Raw genomic sequence first — 22050 nt, forward strand, 5'->3', positions numbered from 1 at the left:
ACTGTGCTGGGCCCTGAAAGATGGTTAGGACGTGGGTAAACAAAGAATAAATCTGGAGCAGGAATCCCATTCCACCTCACAGTCAGCATGTTCAGTGAACAGTTGTCTAGGCCTGGGACTGATACAATTTTTTTGCAAAGATCTAGATTTTAGGCTTTTCAGACAATACAGTCTTTGTTTTAATCACTCAATTCTGCCATTATAGTGTGGAAGTAACCACAGATAACACATAAATGAATAGGCATGGTTGTGTTCTGATAAAGTTTTATTTACAAGAACAGGCAGTGATTCGGGTTTGGTCTGCAGGCTGAAGTCTGACGCCCCTGGTTTAGGATGTTACATAATTAACTAAGAAATGGAATGCATAATCACATCTTCACCAATTCTCAAAATTAATAAAATCTGGAAAGAACTTAATGACATGTTGACAATAGTTGTCTTTCACTACGGAGATTATAAAAACATCTGTCTACTTTTGATTTTTTTTGTCTACATTTCAATTTTTCCAGACATTTCCTAAAGACTATGAATTAATTTCATAGTTAGAAAAAACAACCTTTACTTACAGAATTAAAGTATATACAGCAGGCACTGTACATAACCCAGAGTTTGGCACACAGGTCAGATTCTCAGGGCATACCTGAGCTTGGCTGATTGGTAGCATTTCTGCATGCGTTACCCCTACCTAGTGCTAAGGAAACTACTGTCCTTGGAATGCCAGTTTAGATGTGATAGACAAGCTTACATCAAAAGGGGGCTGTTTCTTCTCCTGCCCTCTGTCATTAGCTCCACAGAACCATTATGTTGTTTGAGAAACATTATAGCAAAAAGGCAGTCTAGACAGAAACTAAATCGATTTCCTGATTCCACCATTAACCCCCTTTCTTGTGGTCTCTAAAGGGAGCCCAGAGTTCTAAAGCCCTCTGCATCACATGCTGCCAAGTCAGATAGGAGATGGAGTAATTGTGGACTTAGCCTTCACCCCAGATCACAGTGATGTCAATGGATATGGTCAAATGATAAGAGATGTCTGATTTTAAGTGAATTTAGGAAAGAGACATTAAGTTTTAAATTCTAAGGTCGAAGTGGTGCTACTGATAAGAGCTATAATTTCTTGAATAATTATGCTTTATGTGTTTTTCTCTGACTTTCAAAACAATGCTTCAAGAGCAGTATGGCTATCCCCACTGTACAGGTAGGAAAAGTGAGGTTCAGAAACTTACAGCACTTTGCTCAAGGTTATGAATTGAGTCTATGGTAAAGCCAGGATTTGAACCTTGATCTGCCTGATTTCAAAGGCTGCTTTCTACTTCCTACTAGCCCTACTCCTTCTCTCACTGAAAGAGACATGTGCCCACAATGGAATCTCAAATTGGCCTTGAAATGCCAGAGCAGCCTGCCTTACAGTTTCCCTGCATAGGAAAGAGGGTAGATGACAAGCTAAATTGCTATAGACCATACAGTTTAACTCTGCGTCAGGACAAAACACGTAGGTGTGGGGTGCAAGACATTTGACTGAACTTGATGAAATTTAGGCTGTGAGCAAGAGAACTAAATTCCATAAAAAAACAGTGATAGAATACCTCTTATCTTTTTTCTTTCTTTTTTTAAAAATCAGACCAATGGTATTGCTGGTTTTCAGAAACACCAGAGTCATGGCTTGGTGAAGAACGAGAATGCCTGAAGAAAATTTTATGAGTTGTAAAAAACTTGGTGTAGGCTTTGTAATAAGATTTTCTTAATAAACCCAAACTTTTCTAGTTACTCTGTGTATATGGAGATTAGTCGGGATTCTCCAGAGAACTGAACCAATAGGAGACATACATATGACAGATAGAGATTTTAAGGAATTGGCTTATGTGATTGTGAGGCCCTGGCTAGTCTGAATTCTGCTGGGAGGACCAGCAGGCTGGAGACCCAGGGGAGAGCTAGTGTTGTAGCTCAAGTCTGGAGGCAGTCTGGAGGGAGAGAAAATTCATTCTTCCTCAGGGACTCTCAGCAGATTTTTTCTCTTAGGGCCCTCAATGGATTAGATGAATTCCTGCATGTTATGGATGGTAATCTGCTTTACTCAAAGTCTTCTGATTTAAATGTTAATCTCATCTATAAGATACCTTCTTAGAAACATCTGGAGTGATATTGGAGGAAACACCTGGGCATGATAGTTTAGCCAAACTGACACATACGATTCATCATACCACTCTCTAAAAATCCACAAGTAACTTAACCACCCAAATCTTGTTTCCTCACCTGTTGAATGGGAATAATAGTAGTATCTGCAATATAAGGTTGCTGGGAGGCTTCAATGAGCTGATGTAAGTACACTGTGGAGCGTTGACACATGGTAAGAAAGTAATAGGTTTTAGCTAATGTTATTGTAGTAAGATTTCAAACTTCTTTTAAATTTGTCTAGCTAATGTCTTCTAAGGAATGTGGAGGATTTTATGCATTGCTATAATTTGTCTTAAAAAATACCCTTTTCCCAGTGTGAAGGGACATTGAAAATGACCATTTATTAAATCAGAAACAGAAACTAGATTGGTCAAGGGTGGAGTGATAGGCTTAAGGTGAAACCACAGTCGAAATGAAAGAGACCAGGGCTTTCAGCCTCTGTAAGACACTTCCCATTAGACTGATCATTTACCATGTTCCATTTATTTAGAGGTGGAGCTTTTTCCTCACGGTATTTTCTAAGAAATTCACATGTAAATCCCAGTAGTGAAGTGGGGCTCCTTTTACTAAGATCTGAAATATCAAAGCATCTGGACTGGTCAGAAGGTCAGACATGTTCCCAGTTGAGGATAATTTGGATTGCTGTGCTTTAATTTAGATATATTGTTAACTGTCCCATTAAATATCTTGTGGTGATGCGGGAGAATGTTATGGTGGGCTACAGTGTGGACTCTGGAGCCCAGGTGCTTAGGTTCAGATCCTGCTTGCGACATTTTAGCTGTGTTATCTTACCTCACAACTCTCTGCCTCAGTTTCCTCAACTATAAAAATGGAGATAATATTATAGTACCCCGAGGTCTGTCCAGAAGGTATTCAGCCATATAATGTGAAAAATAGAGACATTTATTGAGGAAGATACAAGATACAGGAAACATTGTACATAGGACAATGATGCCTCAAAGTAAGGACCTTGGGACCTCACATAGTTCACCCAGTTGCCATCAGCTGCCCCGTTGTATTTTCCCATATCTCACTGGTGGTCTGAAATCTCTTCCCTTTCAAATGTGATTTTTAGTTTTCAGAAAAGCCTAAAGTCGCAGGGCGCCAAATCTGGGCTGTAGGGGGACTGAGTCACCTGGATGATTAGTTGTTTCATGAAAGCACTCTGCATGCGATGTGATGTAGAAGTGGGCACATTGTCATGATGAAGCTTCCAATCACCAGTTGCCTAGAGCTGAGGCCTGCTGAATCATCCAAATAGTTTTTGCAGAGGAATGTTCAAGCTTAACCCAAAATTTGATGTAGATTTGCTGCTCTACTTGATGAGTCATTTTGAATGTGATGGCCATGCAGTAGACATGCTTACTCAATGGCATCTACTGCCCCCACTGAGTAGTACAGCGAAATCATCTTTGTTCACACCTGTGCATTCCAGTCCACTTTCCTTGGCTGCCAGGTTATATCAATGTGGTGCAAACTGTTCTCATCAGATTAACAATGGCTGGACCTTCTCCGGGCAGACCTCGTAGATCATCATAGGTACTATGGTGATACTAAAGTAGTGCCTGGTATGTATTTGGTGCTCACTAGAATTTGGTTATCATCATCATCATCCTCAGCATGCCACTGTGACTACTATTATTCAGGTAGTATGTCCTATGTAAAATGTCTATCCAGCCTGGTTTGTAAAACCCCCTAGACTATACAGTTCAAAGCAGATAGGAATTAGCAAGATCCTCCTGCTTGGAAGTAGCAAAATTCCAATGTAATACAATTCAGAAGTAGATTAGGGTCAAAGGGGAGTTCATAAACTAGCCTGTAATCAGAAACAACATCCCTTCAGGACTCTTCTACTTCCTTAATCTCTGCTTTTTCTCTGTGCACCAACTTTATTTTCTTAGCCTGGCTTATGCGTGGAGGGGAGGACAGACTCTCTGGAAGCCTGGTTCTTGTATATTTATACTTCCATGACCAATGTGGAAAAGGCACTTTCATACTGGCTTCACTGTGAAAGTCCCAGGGAAGCACTTTGACCGGACCAGAGGGGTGATTGGCCCAACCAGGGTCATGTGCTAGTTCCTGTGGAAGGGGCCAGGCACTGTTTCTACTAAATAATTATAAAAATTATCAAATGGGACAGGACCTTGGAAGTCATGTTTCCCCAGCATTGTCCGAAACTTGTTTTCGAGAATTGTTCAGTTGGTCAAATGTCTATGTTGTATAGCAATGCGGTTTTGACCTCATTTTCTGTTCCACTCCACTTACGTGCCCATCCCTTCCTTTAAGGGTGTGTCGTGATTTTCATCTAGGAGATAGTTGAAGGGTTTTCAGAGTTTTTAGAGGCAGGGTTGTATATGTTTAATTTATGAAGACCTCCTTGGGTTCCTGATTCACATTGTGGTTGCGATTTGGGATGGATCTGAGTACCTTGTTCCTCACCATTCCCGGACTGAGAGCCACTGAGGTAGACTCTCCTAATACAGTGACTAATGCAAACCAACTGGGAGAAGACAAATGAAGTTCATTGACAGGTGTAAACTATGGACTGTATTCTAAGAAATGCCATTTTGCAACTCATGAAGATAATTAAAAAATTAATATCAAGTGTAGTGCTTCCAGGTAGACCTTCTAAAGAATCAGCACTAATAAAGCTACAAACCTTTACAAAGATTATAAAACTTATTTGTAAAGCATGTTATGAAGTGTTTAAAACACTTATTTTCTTTGGGCATATGCTTTTTTTAAAGTTTTATTTATTGTCGTTCTATTACAGTTGCCTCAATTTGCCCCCATCACTCTCCCCTGCCCCGCCCATCCCCCCACTCCTACAGTCAGTCCCCCACCCTGTTGTCCATGTCCATGGTTAATTTATACCTGCTCCTTGACTAGACCCTTCCTCTTCCTTCCCCTGTTATCCTTGTCCCTGTTCCCCTCTGGCTGCTGTCAGTCTGTTCCTTGTTTCCATGCCCCTGGTTCTTTTTTGCTCATTAGTTTGTTTTGTTCATTAGGTTCTTCTTATAAATGAGATCACATGGTATTTGTCTTTCACTGACTGGCTTACTTCACTTAGCATAGTGCTCTCCAGTTCCATCCATTCTGTTGAGAAGGGTAGGAGTTCTTTCCTTCTCCTGTGCAGTATTCCATTGTGTTTTTTGATCCACTCATTTACTGATGGGCACATAGACTGTTTCTAGCACTTGGCTATTGTAAATAATGCTGCTATGAACATAAGGGTGCATAGGTTCTTTTGAATTGGTGTTTCAGGATTCTTAGGGTATAATCCTAACAGTGGAATCACTGGATCAAAACGCAGCTTCATTTTTAGTGTTCTGAGGAAATTTCACACTGTTTTCCACAGTAGCTGTACCAGTCCGCATCTGCACCTGCAATACGCTAGGGTTCCCCTTTCCCCACATCCTTGCCAGCACCTGTTGTTTGTTGATTTATTAGTGACAGCCATTCTGATCATTGTGAGGTGGTAATACATTGTAGTAAAATACTTATTTTCTTTATCAGGTTAAATATTTCCTCTGAGATCTTGTTTAAACTTGAAATTTGCCAAGCGGAGGAATTTTAAAGAAACTAATGCTGAGTGCAGCCATAAGACCAAGCTGGAAAGAACTTGGTTCTTTAACATTTTTGAAGGTAGTTGGAGGAAGGGAGCCAGGGGCTTCATGATGCAATGTTTAAAATTTCACTTAGTCCACTTGTGCCAAGTGACTCTGAGTCCAGAGCCTTTCTGAATCAGCCTCTTCAGAGGGTAAGTCCTTCGTGTTCTATGGGAATGGGAATGGCGAATGAGAGTGATCCTGGATTTAAAGTCTTTGTTGTAAGAATATGCAAAGAATTTTGCTTTCTGAACTATGTGTAGCTCCTCTTGCAGAGTTAGTGTTTCTTATTCTTGGGCATTTCTGGGATTCTGCAGCATGCAGTGCCTACCTCTAGGACTCCCCAGGGCCAGCTTAAATTTTAGATTCATTTGAATTACACGAGAGCTACCACATTTTCATTTACTTTTCATCTTCTACAGTCCTGTATACTCTCATATTATCTTTGCCTCTATGGGTGCTTCATTTAAAAATTACTACTGTCATTTTAGTTATGATAACTAGAAGTAACAAGATTCTTTCACTTAACAATATATTTTGCAAATATTTTATGTATTTTGATATTCTTAGTTCATATACTTTTTAGTAGCCACATAGGATTTCACAACTGGCATACACTATAATTCATTTAGTTAATATATTTTTATGTATGTTTAGATTATCTCATTTTTCACAATTAGGAAAATCCATATGATTGTATCTGTGCATTTGATTATGTTCTTAGGATACAATATGACATGTAAAAAATTGGCACATGCATGAGAGGGAATATGTATATTTATGCTTTTGGATCCTCCAGGGACACTCAATCATTCTCTTCTTCCAACTGAAGGATTTAGATCAGAGTTTGAGAAAAGTGGTTCTATCAGATCATCATGAAATCATTTTAGATTTGTTTGTACTTATCTTTTAATAATACTTTTTTTGGGGGTGGTGGGAGAATTGACAAATTTTCAGGAAATAAATCATGTCGTTGATGTTTAAAGATGTAGCCCCAAAGTCATTTTGTTATGCAGTTTAATTGAGGTAAAATTGATATACAAAAAAACGGCACATGTGTAATGTGTACAATTTGATGTGTTTGGACATATGCATACACTCGTGATACTATCACCACAATGGGGTAATAAACATATCCATGACCTTTAAAAGTTTCCTTGTGCTTTCCCCTCTTTTTAAGGTAAGAAAGATTTATATGAGCTCTACCTTCTTAACAACATTTTAAGTACACAAGTACCATGTTGTTAACTATATATAGTAGCTCATATGTTGCCCAAAGTCTTTTTATGCTGAATTCTGATACTTTAGAAAATGGGAAGGACTTCATTAAGGAGTCAGAGGTGGTGGTCATGTTAATAAAGCAGGTAGGATAGATGAACAGCTGCCCTCAATCTTATTCAGTCTTTATCGGCATAAACTCAAAGAAGTGTACACCCATTCATTTATCCGCCATTTAATCAACGGTTTCTTATTGAGCGCTTATGATGTGACAAACACTGTTCTAGGAGCAAGATCTATAAAATTGAACAAAACAGACCTGGTCCATATTTGCATGGAGTGTACTATTTAATCAGAAGTCAGAAGTGGAAGAAATTTCAGCAGATACATAAGAATTCATCACCTATGGGTAAGAGTCCAGCAAGAATTACATAATTATGTTATAGCATTTATTTGTTGAGCACGAATTGAGCCCAAGGCTTAAGTGCTCCACCTCTAGTGTAACCTTTAAAAGAAAGCTGTGAACAAGGTATTATTATCATATATTTTTTTTTAGGAGGGAAAACATACTTTGAGAGTTTAAGAAAAATTTCTGAGGCCCATAATTAATAAGTGGATAGTCAGGTTCACCCTGATTGACTCCAAGAATATTCTTGAACCTACACTGCTATCCCCCAACCCCGGAGTGTAAGAAATTAGAGAGAGTCCAAACATCTGAAATCCACTGATCAAGATAGTCGTGCTTCTCAGAAACTTATTATGCAGGTACCTGCAGGTACCTTTTGACTGCAGTGAGATTTTATAATGTAGCCACAACATTCCAAATGACAAAAAGGGAAGATCAGCTCTTAACTGAGTTCATACTGTGGCAAAGGCATATTGCTAGTCTTTGAAACCATGTTAAAAGCTAGGAACTAGCCCTGACTGGTGTGGTTTAGTGGATTGAGTGCTGGCCTGCTAACCAAAGGATTGCTGGCTTGATTCCTAGTCAGGGCACATGCCTGGGTTGTGGGCCAGGTCCCCAGTAGGGGGTGCATGAGAGGCAACCACACATTGCTGTTTCTCTCCTTCTCCTTCTCTTTCTTCCTCCCTTCCTCGCTCTCTAAAAATAAGTAAAATTTTTATTTTAAGAAAAAGCACTAAGAATCATGCCCATTTTACAGATGAGAGAATTGGCTCACAGGTATAAAAAAAAAAAGAAAGAAAAGCTTACTCCTTCCCATCTATTTGCCCAAGTCCCACAAAGTGGCAGAGATTAGACTTTGTCCCAAGAGTGTTGGGCTCCAAATTTATACTGCTTCCCACAAATTAGAATTAGTATCTCAGGAAACACCTAAAGATTCATGGACCGAAAAAGTCTGAGAGATTAGGTTTACTACCTAATAGAGTTGCTATTTTTTATTGTGTCAGAGAATGGCAAATGGATCTGTTTCAACCCTTTATTATGCTTCCAGAAGCTTTTAAAATCCAGTCCCACATGTCATATTCATCAAGAAACTGAGAAAATAGAGTTTAGCTCATTTTACTGTTAAGTACACAGCTGGCGCAAATTGAAAGTATTTGTCAATGGGACATTGTGACAAGAGAAGACACTTTCAGAAGTTCTATTGTAGTATTTAGAAATTTCATTAATATCTTGGATAGTGGAATGAGTGTGCTTATTAATTTTCCCATTGACAGCAAGTTGGATGTGCTGGCTAATGCCTTGGAAACAAAATTGAAATTGAAAATGACCTTAACAATTGGGAGAAGCAGGAAGCTAGAAAAAGGATGAAATTCAATAGCAAGAAAAATTGCTGGTGGAAAGAAACATCAATATGCTTCACTGTTTCATTAAATTTATCAAATGGAAGAAGATCAAGGCTGTTGGCCCAAGGTGGCATTGCTGATGATTATTATTAAAAGTTACATCCCCAGTTTTCTAGGTGATAACCATAGAAATCAATGGAGGAATAATTGATTTTCATGCCTGTGTGAAAGATTAGGTGACTTAAACACTGATATAAATTTGTCTTGACTGGCAACATGTGACTGAGTCATGTTTAACCAAGTCCTTCCACTTATGATACATAAGTTGAATTCTCTATTCTTTCTTCCCATGAAAGAGCCATGTTTCCAAAAACCTAGTAGTGGGAAAATCCATTTTAAGTTTGAACCTAAGGGGAAGCATAAGGCTGGGGATCCAAGGTTGTGACTAAGCTTCCTTTAAACATTGGGTTACACGTAATCTTAGTGTGTGATAATCAAACAACAACAACAACAAAAAAGGCAGGTCATACAGCACAAAGATAAGCAATGGCATGTGCCAGGGCATTTCTGACAGGCTAAGTAATAATCTTCAGTCATGACTCTCTTTCCCATGTATTTGTTTCTATCTATTGAGAAGTAGAGCAGGTTCTGTTTGGTAACTGGTCAGGAAGGAAGAATTTTTGTTCTGAGGAGGGGCCTGGTTGGTAACAGAAAAGGACAGAATGATATTTTAGTGTCTGCTTTGCGTCAGGACAGCTGGATTGGCTTTGAAATTTTATGGTTAGAAAATTAGGACCAGAGAGTGAGTAGACATTTGGAAGACCCTAAGCATACACAGAGCTTTATCAAGGCTTAATGACTAAATTAGGCATAGAATTTAGAAGGGAGCTCCTCTGCCTGCCTTCTGTATGAAGCCCAGGAAGGCTCTGGCTCTTCCAAAATTCGAGGCAGTGTTATTCAGAATGCTTTCAGCGTCAGATACCAATAAATCTGACCCAAAGTGCTTAAAACAAAAAAAAGATATCAGTTAGTTCTCTTAATGCAAATATTCTGGGCTGGATCTTCTAGATTCATGCATAGATGGATCTAGAGGCTCAAATGAAGTCATTAGCACCTTGTATCTCTCTATCCTCTAATCTGGGGTTCCTCTGTATCAATTTCCTACTCAGGCATCTTAGTGGGAGTCCTTTGTGATGGTAAGGGGGCTGCCAACAATTTTAGGCTTTCCTTGTAATCTCTTATTTTCATGGACAGTTCTTACACACTTTTTTGAGCCTGGCTCTTACTGGTTTGAATGGGTTCACATGCCAGTATTAGAATCAGGGCCTCCCAAACTCCTCATGGTGACAATGATGGAGGCGGGGTTTGTCATGAGGACCATGAAAACAATAATGTCAACAAACAACTGTGCACCAAAGAAAATGACTTTGGAAGCATATGGAGATACCACCTTTTGCCTGTGTATGTGACTTCATGTGATGGGTATGGGCTCCAGAGGACCACAGCTTCCCCACATGGTTCTAGAGGAAAGCAGAGGAGGAAGGAAGCTGTGGAGAGTGCGCATCACAGACTAGGGCATTGTTGTTTGTCTCTTTGAGGTGTCCAGAAAAGAAGAGGCAGGGATACTTTGAGAGGAAATCAATTTTTGACAACTAGCTAAGGGCAGCTGGCACTATAAGAAATCGACCGCTGAGAAAAAAAAAATTGTCCTTAATTTGCAATTCCTGATGAGATGCATGGAATTTGTATTACAACATAGTTCTTTTTTTGTGAAATCTGGTGTGAGATAAATTGGTCATACATGAATTAACCACTGGTATAAATAAGAGACCCCAAAAGCTATTTCCTCTCAAGAATTATTGGTGAGACAATTTGATGCTGTATGAAATCATGCTAATGTTGACACTGGGACCTGGGATGATTTGCAATTTCCTCAGACTTGATCTGAAATTATTACAGTAATAGTAGCCCAAAGTTTATTGCTATATACTAGGCACTGTTCTAAGCAGTTTCCATGAATTAGCTCAATCTGATTCTCATGGTAACTCTGAGAGTAGGTAGTATTGTTATTAATACGTTATGATGAAGAAACCGACATACAGACAGTTTGGTCCTGTCTAGGACCAAGATCCCCATAGCTGGTAAGTAGCAGAGCCAAGACATGAACTCCAGGCAGTCTAACTCGAGCGCCCATGCACTTAACCAAACCGTGTATTCTCTCCAAGAGAACAAAAGCAGTTTGCGGACATAGATGTTCTTAGGCTAGAATGGGGCAGAGGTATGTTCCCTCCCCTCCTCTCTTCTCCCTTCCCTTTCCTCCCCTTCCCTCTCATTCTCTCTCTCTCTCCCTCCCTCCTCGTCCTCTCTGTTCTCTCTCTCTTAACATTCATTGGCCTAAAAACTCTGGACAGGTTCCTAAACTACATGTGTAATGCTCCCCCTCCACCCAGCTCCCCGTTTATGAAATAGATTTACTTGCTTGGATACCTCCATATTTCAGAATTCTGGATGGGAAGTCTGAAGGCTCATTCCAATATAAAATTAGAGTGACGTATTAATGTACCATGAAATGGGATCATCTTGTTCAACTCCTGCCTTTTGAACTCTTGATGCATTTTGCTATTTTTCATTTGAGGTAGTACGTGTTTTTCACTGTAACTCATTTTGGGGGGCATTTCAGGTTTGAAGACTAATGGGCACCTATAGCAACCTGTCTGTGTGTGTTCCAGACACAGATGCCTTTGGGAAATTGCTTGTGGAAAGAGGGGTCAGTGTACTTAAAGGCTTTAAACTAGCACAGTATGACAAGTTGAATGAAAACTTTAACTTCTTCAAAGCATCAGAACTTCTTGTAAGGCACGAACAGAAGTCCTTTTACAACTGCTTGGTTGTCTGATGTTCAGAGATTTATCTCCTCAGTTTCAGAAGCTCATGAAACCTGTGTGTGCATTTGGGAGCAGGGGGGCCCTATGGGAAGGAAAGCAAACTAAGGGTTGTGTGTGTGTGTGTGTGTGTGTGTGTGTGTGTGTGTGTGTGTGTTTAAAAGCATACGTGGGATGGTGGTAAGAGCAAAGCTATGGTCACAGAAAATCTTTAATAGTCGATCTGTATGCCCTTAACCTAGATTCACCAATTGTCACTAATTTCTGCTTTTCCTTTCCCCCTCTCTCCCACCCTTCCTTCCTCTTTGTTTCTGGCTCTCTCTCCACCCACAACACACATATACATGATACACACTTAATTATTTATGTGTGCATGTCTGTGTGCTGAACAGTTTTCTCTAATTCTCTCAATATTGTCTTTTATATTTTTGCTTTTATCCAGTATCCAATGAAGAGTCACATATGACATACTCATCATGCCTCTTTAATTTCCTTTGATTTAGAACTGTTCCCTGGTCTTTTATTATCTTTCATAATTATGATTTTTTTGAAGAGCCAAGGCTAGTTGTTGGCAGAGTGATTTGTGATTTGAGTGGGTCCAATTTTTTCCTGGTGAGTTAATTGTGGTTAAATAGTTTTGACCTGAGTCTTCCAGGGGTGACACTATGTCCTGTGTCTGACTTCAGAAGGCTTGCAAGGCTTGTTTGCCCTGTTATGGGCGATATTAGGTTTGGTGACTGGTGGAGGTGGTGTCTGTCATATTTCTCCATCACAAATGTAACTTCTGCTAGGAGCTCATGCTTTGAAGTCCACGATACCTTATTTTGCATTTTAGCTCTGCCTCTCACTAGTTATGCAGAATTTGTCAAGTTCTGGCATAACTCAACTCTTGGCTCTTTAACTATACATTGGGGATGATCACAACCTTTTATAGGGCCCCTATAAGGGATATGTATAGGCATTATGACACAGGTAGGGACTCAACAAATAAAAGTTATTGTTATTTTGCTGGGAGTACAGTGTGAGTTTTGGAGTTATGCAGATCTGAGTTCAAATTCTGTCTCTAAGTAAATTTTCTGTAAAGGGCTAGATGGTATATACTCTAGGCTTTGCAGGCCATGTGGTCTGTGTTGTGACTACTCCATTCTGACACTGTACTGTGACAGCAGAATGTGTAAACAAGTGGGCATGACTGTTTCAATCAAACTTTATTTATGGACACTGGAATTTGAATTTCATATAATTTTCATGTGTCATGAATTTTTTTTTTACTCTTTCCCTTAACCATTAAAAAATGTAAAAAACATTCTTATCTTGTGGGCTGTAACAAAAACAGGTGCAGGCAACAGGTTAGATTTGCTACACAGACCATAATTTGCCAACCCCTTATCTATTTCATTGGGAAAGAATGGGATACTATGTATTATGTGTTATGTTTCATGTCTGGCACTGGTATTCAAGAAATTGTAGCAATTATTTGCTAAATATTTTACTATTTTCAACTGTGTCTAAAGCTTGTGGAATTTAAAAAAAAATTAAAATGTGTAATAAATTGCAAAAAATAGCAATCAAACCCGGTTGGTCAAAAGGCTGTATGGTTTTTTCCATAAAATAAAAGACACATTTTTCATTTTCACCAATAACTTTACTGGCTTGGATATTTTGACTATGTTGGCTATTTCCTGTGTGTTATAATGTTGATTGTTCTCAGTTTATGTCTCTATTTGATCACTGTCAACTTCAACTGGTCTACCTGACCATGGAGCATCTTCCAATGAGAAATCTCTGTACAAAACTTTGCAAACCACTTTTGACACATTCAGTCAGTCATAGCACCTTCTCCATACACTGCACAAATCTTTTTTTTGTGTGTGTTTCAGTTGTATTTTTTATCTTTCTTGATATAATTAATAATATGCCGAAAACATTGCTTGTTTTTTCCATCTTCAATATTAAAGTGGATACACAAAAATTCACCAATTTTGATGTTTTTTTTAAATGCATGCTGATGTTTTTTTTAATGCATGCTGATAGGACAGCTGACACAATGCAATCTAACAATTTTTTTTAGAATGAAGTTAAAGACAACTAAGTACTACTAGAATCATCTTATAGAAAAAAATGAATGAACCTTTTGGCCAACCCAATATTTGTATATTCTCCCCCCAAGAGATTGAGTCTGTTGTTTTTACCCCTTTTATCTGGACTATCCTGGTGACTTCTTTTAACCAATTAAATGTAGCAGAAGGAATGTTGAGCAATTTTCAAGCCTAGGCCTTGGAGGTTTTATAAGACTAATTTTTGTCAGAAAATCCAGAGATCCTGTGCACAAGCCTGGGTTGCCCAAATGGTAAGGCAGCTGTGTGGAGAGAGGCCCCAGGTGTCCCAGCCATGCCAGCTTTCTCACCTGAGTTTATTAGACACTTGAGTGAACCTAACTGACATCATAAGGAGGGGAGATAAGTTGTTCAGTTGAGCCCTACTCAAATTGCCAACCCACAAAATCATAAACAATGAAATAATTATTGTTTTAAACCGTTAGTTTTTGGAGTGGTTTGTTATGCAGCAGTAGTTGACTGGTACAAGATGCTAGAATGTATCATAAAGGAAGGTACTGAAGTTGCAATATGATCAGACACTTTTGCTAAGTCTTTTCCTGCTTCATGTAGCTCAAAGGAAGTTTGCTGAAAAGTGGAATAGGAATAAGAGGAAGGTGTGCAGTGGGAGAAAAAGGCTGTCCAGAACATGCGAAGCAGACAGAGGTACACGTTAACTAAAGCAAGCCAGAGAAGTAGACTTTTTCACAAGTGTTTGTGGACAATAGGACTAATTGTGTTGACAACCAGTAAGAAAAATATAGGTACGATGAATAGTTTTAAATTTGTGTTAACATTGGTTGTACATTTCAAGCTGTGAAAAGCATTGATAACCTGAATAGCCATATCTGACTTCAATTATGAGTACCCTGTGCATGTGACTCTTTTTTCCCTTTCCATTATCACTTAAAAAAAAAGTCTACCTGCATATATATGGGGACTGTGGCTGATGGTGAGGGGATGAGGATTCGGTGAAAGCAGAGGCATCAGAGGTACAGACTGGGGTGTGGAGAATGTATATCTTTGGAAGACAAGAAGGCATTGCAGCTTTTCCAAAGGGAGCACAATTCAAAGAACTGCAGCTCCAGGGAGAGCGATTAAGGAATAAGGTCATGGTCCAGCACCATTAACTCGTGTTTCCATGAAAAGGCTCCAGGCTGGAAGTGGAGTCCTTGACTTTTCTCCTGAAGCTGAAGCAGCTCCTCCTGGCCATCCTGCGCTTAAATGCCTGCTGCCATCTTGTTTATTCACATTGTGGAATCCCAGAGTTTCTGTTTTGCTCATTTTGATGATTTATTATTTAGAATCATCCAAATCAATTCACCAACTTATTTTTTTTTTTACCTTGAGCTATTTAATTGTAAAATGTCAATAAAATATTGTCACTTTTTCAGGATCAGATAAAAGGCTGGACTGGAGTCTATGGAGTTATAAGACATATGGAGTCTATGGAATTATAAGACATATTGGTATTTATATCATTTATTCATGAAATAATCACTTCATGCTTACTAGGTAGTAGGCAGCCCTCTGGATGCAAGAAACAGAGCAGTGATCACAAACTGAAGGGACTTTACAGTGAGAGACTCATGCATTTGACAAATATTTATTAAACTACTTAGTACCAGGTTTCAGTTCACTAGCTGAAATTTCAAAAGAGAGACTTAGCAAAAGGGCGTAATATGTTAATTTTCACCAGAGATTTTTTTCTTTCTTTCTTTAGTGAGACAAGGTGGGATTTTTTTTTACAACCAAAGCCTAATGTAGAATCATCCACAATGGCAAAACTGCAGAGATTCCCCCAAATCATTCTTTCCTGCTATTTTTGCCCTCTGTCGTTGTTCACAAGTGCCTGTCAACAGCTCTCCTCCTGCCATGTCAGAAATGTAAGACAGACAGCCAGTCTAATCCTGTCTGTAAAGCCATTCCCCTGCATTCCCCGCAGACTTTATGCACCAATATAAATCTCAGATAAAGTGTCCAGGTTAGCAGAGTTACTTAAAAGAGCAGACAGTCACTGTGGCACATTTATTAACATCAGATATGACAGGGCTGTAACTGCACAGTAACTTCTATTTAGTCAAAAAGGTGGGGAAAGTGCTGGTTAGGTTTATGGGGCTGGCTCTGGCCCTGAGAGGTGAGTTATGTACACAAACAGCTCTCGTGTATCATAAGCTGGAAGCTAATAAACCATCTTTAAGCTGTACACTGTCTCCATGTTACAAGAAATGGATCTATTATTTCCTTTCTTCGGAATGACATAATAATGATTCTTCTCTCTGTCTCTCTCTGTCCCTCTCACAATCCTGATCAGCTTCTGGCTGCTCTCAAAAAAGCTTTTCTGTTCACACATGACATGAGGTGGGTCATTTAGGGAAGAGGAAGTGCTTTTAAGGCTGGACAGGAGCTGGTGAGGTGTCAGGAACAAAGAAATTGTAGATCGTAAACTGTCATTTCCATTCTACATCAGTAAGAGTCCTTGGCTGGGCAGCTCGGTTAATTGAAGCTGCGGGCTTCAATGAGGCAGTTAAGCACTTAATGCAACACAGCGCTGTACTATAATTACCTGTATGCCTACCAGCCTCCCTTCCTGGTCTGTGGAGCTTTGAGAGCGTGCCTTGTGTCATGTATTTTTGTGCTTCCAGTGACTCAGTGCATCTGCATATTAAAAAAAAGAATGTTGTAACTAACCCTAAGTATGCTTTTTTCCCCCCTCTCTTTTCCCCTCGCTATGGTGACAACTTCTATGTCTGTCCAATGCACTGAAGAATCCTAATTTCAATGGGGAATATCCTGCCTATAGGAGGGGAAATATAAATATGTATTGACTCAAATAATGTACATTTATCAGTAACACCTCCATAAAGAGAAGTGCCAGTGTATTTTCCTTGGAGGATACCAAAGAGAAGGAGAAGCTGGTCTTTCTTTCTGTAACAACATTAAATCCTGGCAATAAAAGCATCTCTAATTAGGTGACTTCGCAGTGCCCTTAGCAGATGATATTAGTACAGGAAACTCATGGGTGCTCTGACTTCTAGGTTCTGAGTTCTAAGCTCCCAGACACACAGACCTTTTCTCTGGGTTCCTGCCTTCCTCTCCCTGGTTACAGGTTTTCTTCATGAGCACCATGTCATGAAATTCTGATACATAAGACAGCAAAGCATACAGCATATTGAAAGAGAGAGGTTTATCCACATCAAAGATAGATTCTTGGTACTATAAAAAATATCTCCAAGAAATTCCTATAAGTAATTCTCATAGCATGTTTATAAATTGCTTAATTTATCACAGTTAAATTTACATAAAATTATCCCAAACCTAACAACTTTTATTCATTTATTTATTTTTAATCATGTTTATTCTATTATAGTTGTCTCAGTTTTTGCCCCCTTTGCCTTCCTCCACCCATTCCACCCCGCCACCCCAGTCCCACAGTCAGTTCCCACTCTGTTGTCCGTGTCCATGGGTCATTCATACATGTTCTTTGTCTAGTTCCTTCCCCTTCTTTCCACCATTGTCCTCTTTCCCCATCCCCTCTGGTCACTTTCAGTCTGCTCCATGTTTCCATGCCTGTGGTTTATTTTGTTCATTAGTTTATTTTGTTGAGTAGATTCTACTTATAGGTGAGATCATGTGGTATTTGTCTTTCACTGACTGATTTATTTCACTTAAGATAATATTCTCCAGTTCCATCCATGCTGTCGCAAAAGGTGGGAATTCTTTCTTTCTTTCTTTTTTTAAAATGCAGATTGACTTTATTTATTTATTTTTTAAATGTCAGGATCGATTATAAAATATTTAAAAATTTAAATCCATTGTAAAATCTCAGCAATTAAAACAACATGACACTAGCATAGACGTAATTATGTAGATTAGTGAAATAAAATGAGCATTCTAGAAACAAATGTATATATCTCTCTAACAATGGAATATGTGATTAAATTGATATTTCAAATCAATGGGGAAAATAAGGCTTATTCAACAAATAAAGTGCATGGACTACTGTTCTTAGAAATAAACAAATATAGAGCCCTATGAATATTTTCTATTATATGATCCTAAAATAACATAACCATTTTCTCAAATAGTGAAAAATAAACTGTAACTCAGACTCTCCTCCACCAAGCCGACTGGCCCATTGCATGACCTCTGGCCTCTCGTGGCAGACTCGACAGCACGTTGGAGCTCAGTCTCAGCCAGTGACTGCGTCCTTCTCTTTTTGCTGGTGCCTGGGCACATGTGTAAGGTAATCTACATGCATGATGTTGTGCATCCCCTAGGGTGCTCCCCAAGTAATAAAAAGATGACCAGTGCCTCTGCTGAAATACACTAAAGCAGAGAGAATCTTTAGAAATGATTCCCACATATTGGAAGGAAGACAGAGAGAGCACCAGCCAGGGAGAGAGAGCATCTGTTTTCTTTGTTATCTTAGGGAGCTACTCAGAATGCATTTTAACACTAGACTTTGCTAAAGAAAAAAGTGATGTAATAATTTTACTCAGAATGTCTTTGTGCTGAAATTGTTTTTTTTCCCCTTGACATACTTTGCCTTATGCCCTGTTTTTCCCTTTTTCTTTCTTAAATTGGTTAACAAGCATTGGGTTGGCCAAAAAGTTCATTTGGTTTTTTTTCTGTAAGATATCTCTAGTAGCATTTAGTTGTCCTTAACTTCATTTGAAGCAATTTTGTTAGATTGTATTGTGACAGCTGTCATACCAGTGTGCATTTAAAAAAACTTATCAAAAATTGGTGAATTTTTTGTAGCCATTTTAATATTGAAGATAGAAGAAAATAAGCACATTTTAGAGATATTAAATTATTATTTTGAGAAAGGTAAAAATGCAACTGAAACACAAAAAAAGATTTGTGCAGTGTATGGAGAAGGTGTTGTGACTGATTGAATATGTCAAAAGTGGTTTGCAAAGTTTTATGCTAGAGATTTCTTGTTGGAAAATGCCCCACGCTCAAGTAGACCAGTTGACATTAATAGTGAACAAATCAAGACATTAACTGAGAACAATCAGTGTATTACCATGTGGGAGATAACTGACATACTCAAAATACCCAAATCAGTAAAGTTATTGGTGAGAATAAAAAATATGTCTTTTATTTTGTAGAAAAAGCTAAATGCTTTTTTGGCTAACCCAATACTAAGTAGCCGATATGTTGGCATGTTTATTTTCTGGGAACATAGAAAAGACACACAGAGGGTTCTCATAAGCATTATAGCAGAGTTTTATACATTCTGCGTGCAGAAAAGAGGCTTCCAGAATACTGGTTCATTAAGCCTTACCTAAAAAAACCTTTGTAGGGGAGGCTTGAGGATTTTTTGTTTTGGCATATCATATAACCATTCATGCTTTTAGGAGAAGGTTATGGTAGACCCAGCCTCAAGCCTCTCACTAAGACTTAGATGCTAGAGGACAGTTCAGCTCTCAAATAGCTATTTGGGTGGTTCCTACTTAACTGCTAAAATGCAGTCAGAACTGGCTCTTTAAAGGTTGGGAGAACCTCTGTTTTCTCTAAGCAGAGAAATCAAGAGTCAGTGTAACAGCAGATAGAAACACAGACTAGAGTTGGTTTGGGAAGCTTTTCCTGAGACCAGGGAAAGGCTACAAACAGGCAGGCTGTGTGAGAGGGGCAGCTGGGAAATGATAGCAGCCCTCCCGCAGTGCCCATGGCAGTAGCTGTGTTCATCCAGGGAGCACTGTGGTGTAAGTAGGAAGGAGGGCATCATGGCTCTCAGTTAGTTGCCTGGCTTTGACAATGAGTTTTGTGTCCAGGTTTGAAAGTAGGCATCACTCACTTTCAAGGAACCTGGCAGGTATGGGCAAATAAGCAGGCTGGCAGTGGCCACTGTGGGTTGAAGACCACAGGACCTTCTTTATAGAGTCTGTACCTCAGATTCTTATATGTCATTAGGGCGGTTCCACTGGCCTTTCTTTCTTCCCCATGGAAACTGGATTTTCCTCTAGTGAAGCACGAGGCATTTCTGACCCTAGTATCACAAAGTGAAATTCATGCCTACAATAAATACACAATTAAAGCATTCAGTATAATGACTAAAAGACAAGTAATCGGTGGATTAATTTTATTATTCTTAATAAACTCTAGTAAGCTCAAATCCTTTGTAAAGTTAAGATCGATATAATCCTTTATAAAGTTGTTACATGAACTCAAAGATTACAAATGTCTTTAGAGGTGATTAATACACTCCTGACATAGAAAAGGTACTCAATAAAATAGAACTATTATTAACATATTTATGTATATCTCTTATTATTTATTTAGGAGCTGATATATAAAGTTCTAGAAGCAAACCCCACAGCAAACTGTGTCATTAGTTTATTTTGCTTACTAAATTATTAGAATGAAAATCCAGTGAACAAGGTGACGTGAGTTTTCTTTTCCAGCTGGATGGTTAAGATGCGGTCTCTTGCCAAGCTCTCTTCACTTTCTCTTAGTTAGGGTTTCTTCCTTTATCTGTGGGGAAATGGGTTGTTGGCTCTTTCCTTTTTCTTAATGGCCCTCATGAACATGTCATGATTATTATAATAATGCGCACAAAAGCACTAAGTCCTTTTTCTTAGTCCATCACTCCAGGCTTCTGTTTCTGTAGGCTGAGTTGATCAAGCTCAGATTTGGGTCCTGCCAAGATGGAAGGGTGTGTGTGTGCGTGTGTGTGTGTGTAAATAAAATTTTTCAGTTACACTTGACATACAATATTATATCAGTTTCAGGTAACATACTTAGATTTTTACAGCAGCCCTGGTCATGGGAGGGAACTATCGTGGTCCACATGGTTCACACTTCCGACCCTTAATTAAACCAATATTTTTAAGTAGCCAGTACAGAAGTGACATGATAGAATTGAAAAGTCTTGATTTTAGCAAGTGATTTGGGATACCCCTTGTGCGTTTCATCTCCTGTTTTTCCAGTTTTGAACAAATAGACATCTCTCAGGTGGACATTGTTTTGAGTTGAGGAGGCATGGCATGGAGGGGTGTTGGGCCACTTACTCTCCTGGTAGATTTTTGGCCCACTCTTTCGGTATACCACGTCTCCTCACTTCTCATCCTTGGCATTTTAATACTGGTTCTGAAGCAAGACAGCATGGAAATTCTTATGCTGGTGTGCATAGCTGACAAATGTCTGCAGTTTCCTGTGGATCTATTTCAGTGAGAGCTTTGCTTCTTGAAAAGGGAAATTGAAGACTCAAACAGATCAAGTAGCAATTGTTTTGAACATTTATTTTGAACCCCAAAATGTTTGGCTAATTGTACAGTTGGCTATAGCTGGAGTCATTATTGCATGTATCCTGCATATATTATGTCATATTCAAAATGTAAAAATTCTCATTCTGGTTGCAGCAATTCAAGTGGAAAACTGAAAATCACCAAACAGAAAATTAGCAAATATTTGTTCTGTCACAGCTCAAGCATGGGGTGGTCTTTTCTCCCCCTGAACAAAATTATTCTGGCCTCTCAGCCAATGCATGTAGCTCTATTGTATTGCATCCCAGGGGAAAACACCTCATGGCTACCAGTGATTTGATTATTTATTTAATCGTGAGAGACCAGTGTTTAAATAAGAAAGATAAAAATATCTTCAGAAGAGTCACTGGAGACACCAGGGCTTAGGGAGCTCTGCACATAACCTCAGCCTCACTCAATACTCTGAACATGGGTGGTTCTGGGATGGCATAGCAGAGGGTGAACAGATACATACCGCCCGAGACTCTGCATTGGAGAGCTGTCTTCCTACCTCGGTGTCCCATTTTGGTCAGTGAGATGACACTAGGCAAGTTGACCTAGGGTTATGGGCCAGAGGAAATGTCTACATATCAGACCATTTTCGTTTTTTCCTCTTTTATACTACTTGATTTTCACTGCATAATTGATAATATTTTGATTTAGTAAGAGTCCATCCACCCCTTTTTACCCAGAATAGACTGAACATACCTGAAAATATGAAATAAAATTTTTTATTATTGTATTAGGTAGAAAATTAGATATATGAGACAAAAAATAAGAAAATTGAATTTTTATATTTTTGTGTTTTTTTGAAATTCATATTTATTTCAACTGTGTCGAATATCCAGACTATTTTTTCACTGGAACCCCCCAGCCTTACTTGTAGCTGAAATGTCCACATCTGTCCAAAGCCTTCCTCAGGCCCTTCTTTACCCCAAGGTGGAGGTATAATTTTTTTCTCATATTGAGGTCTCCCAAGGTTCAGTTTTTTTATGATGCTTATCATTTCTCACTTTTTACTGTAGTTATTTGCATATACTGTAAATAAATTATTTATACATTATACAACAGG

This window comes from Pteronotus mesoamericanus, unplaced genomic scaffold, assembly GCF_021234165.1.
Source record: "Pteronotus mesoamericanus isolate MK-2021 breed Mesoamerican mustached bat unplaced genomic scaffold, CSHL_Meso_final contig_90, whole genome shotgun sequence".
Lineage (NCBI taxonomy): Eukaryota > Metazoa > Chordata > Mammalia > Chiroptera > Mormoopidae > Pteronotus > Pteronotus mesoamericanus.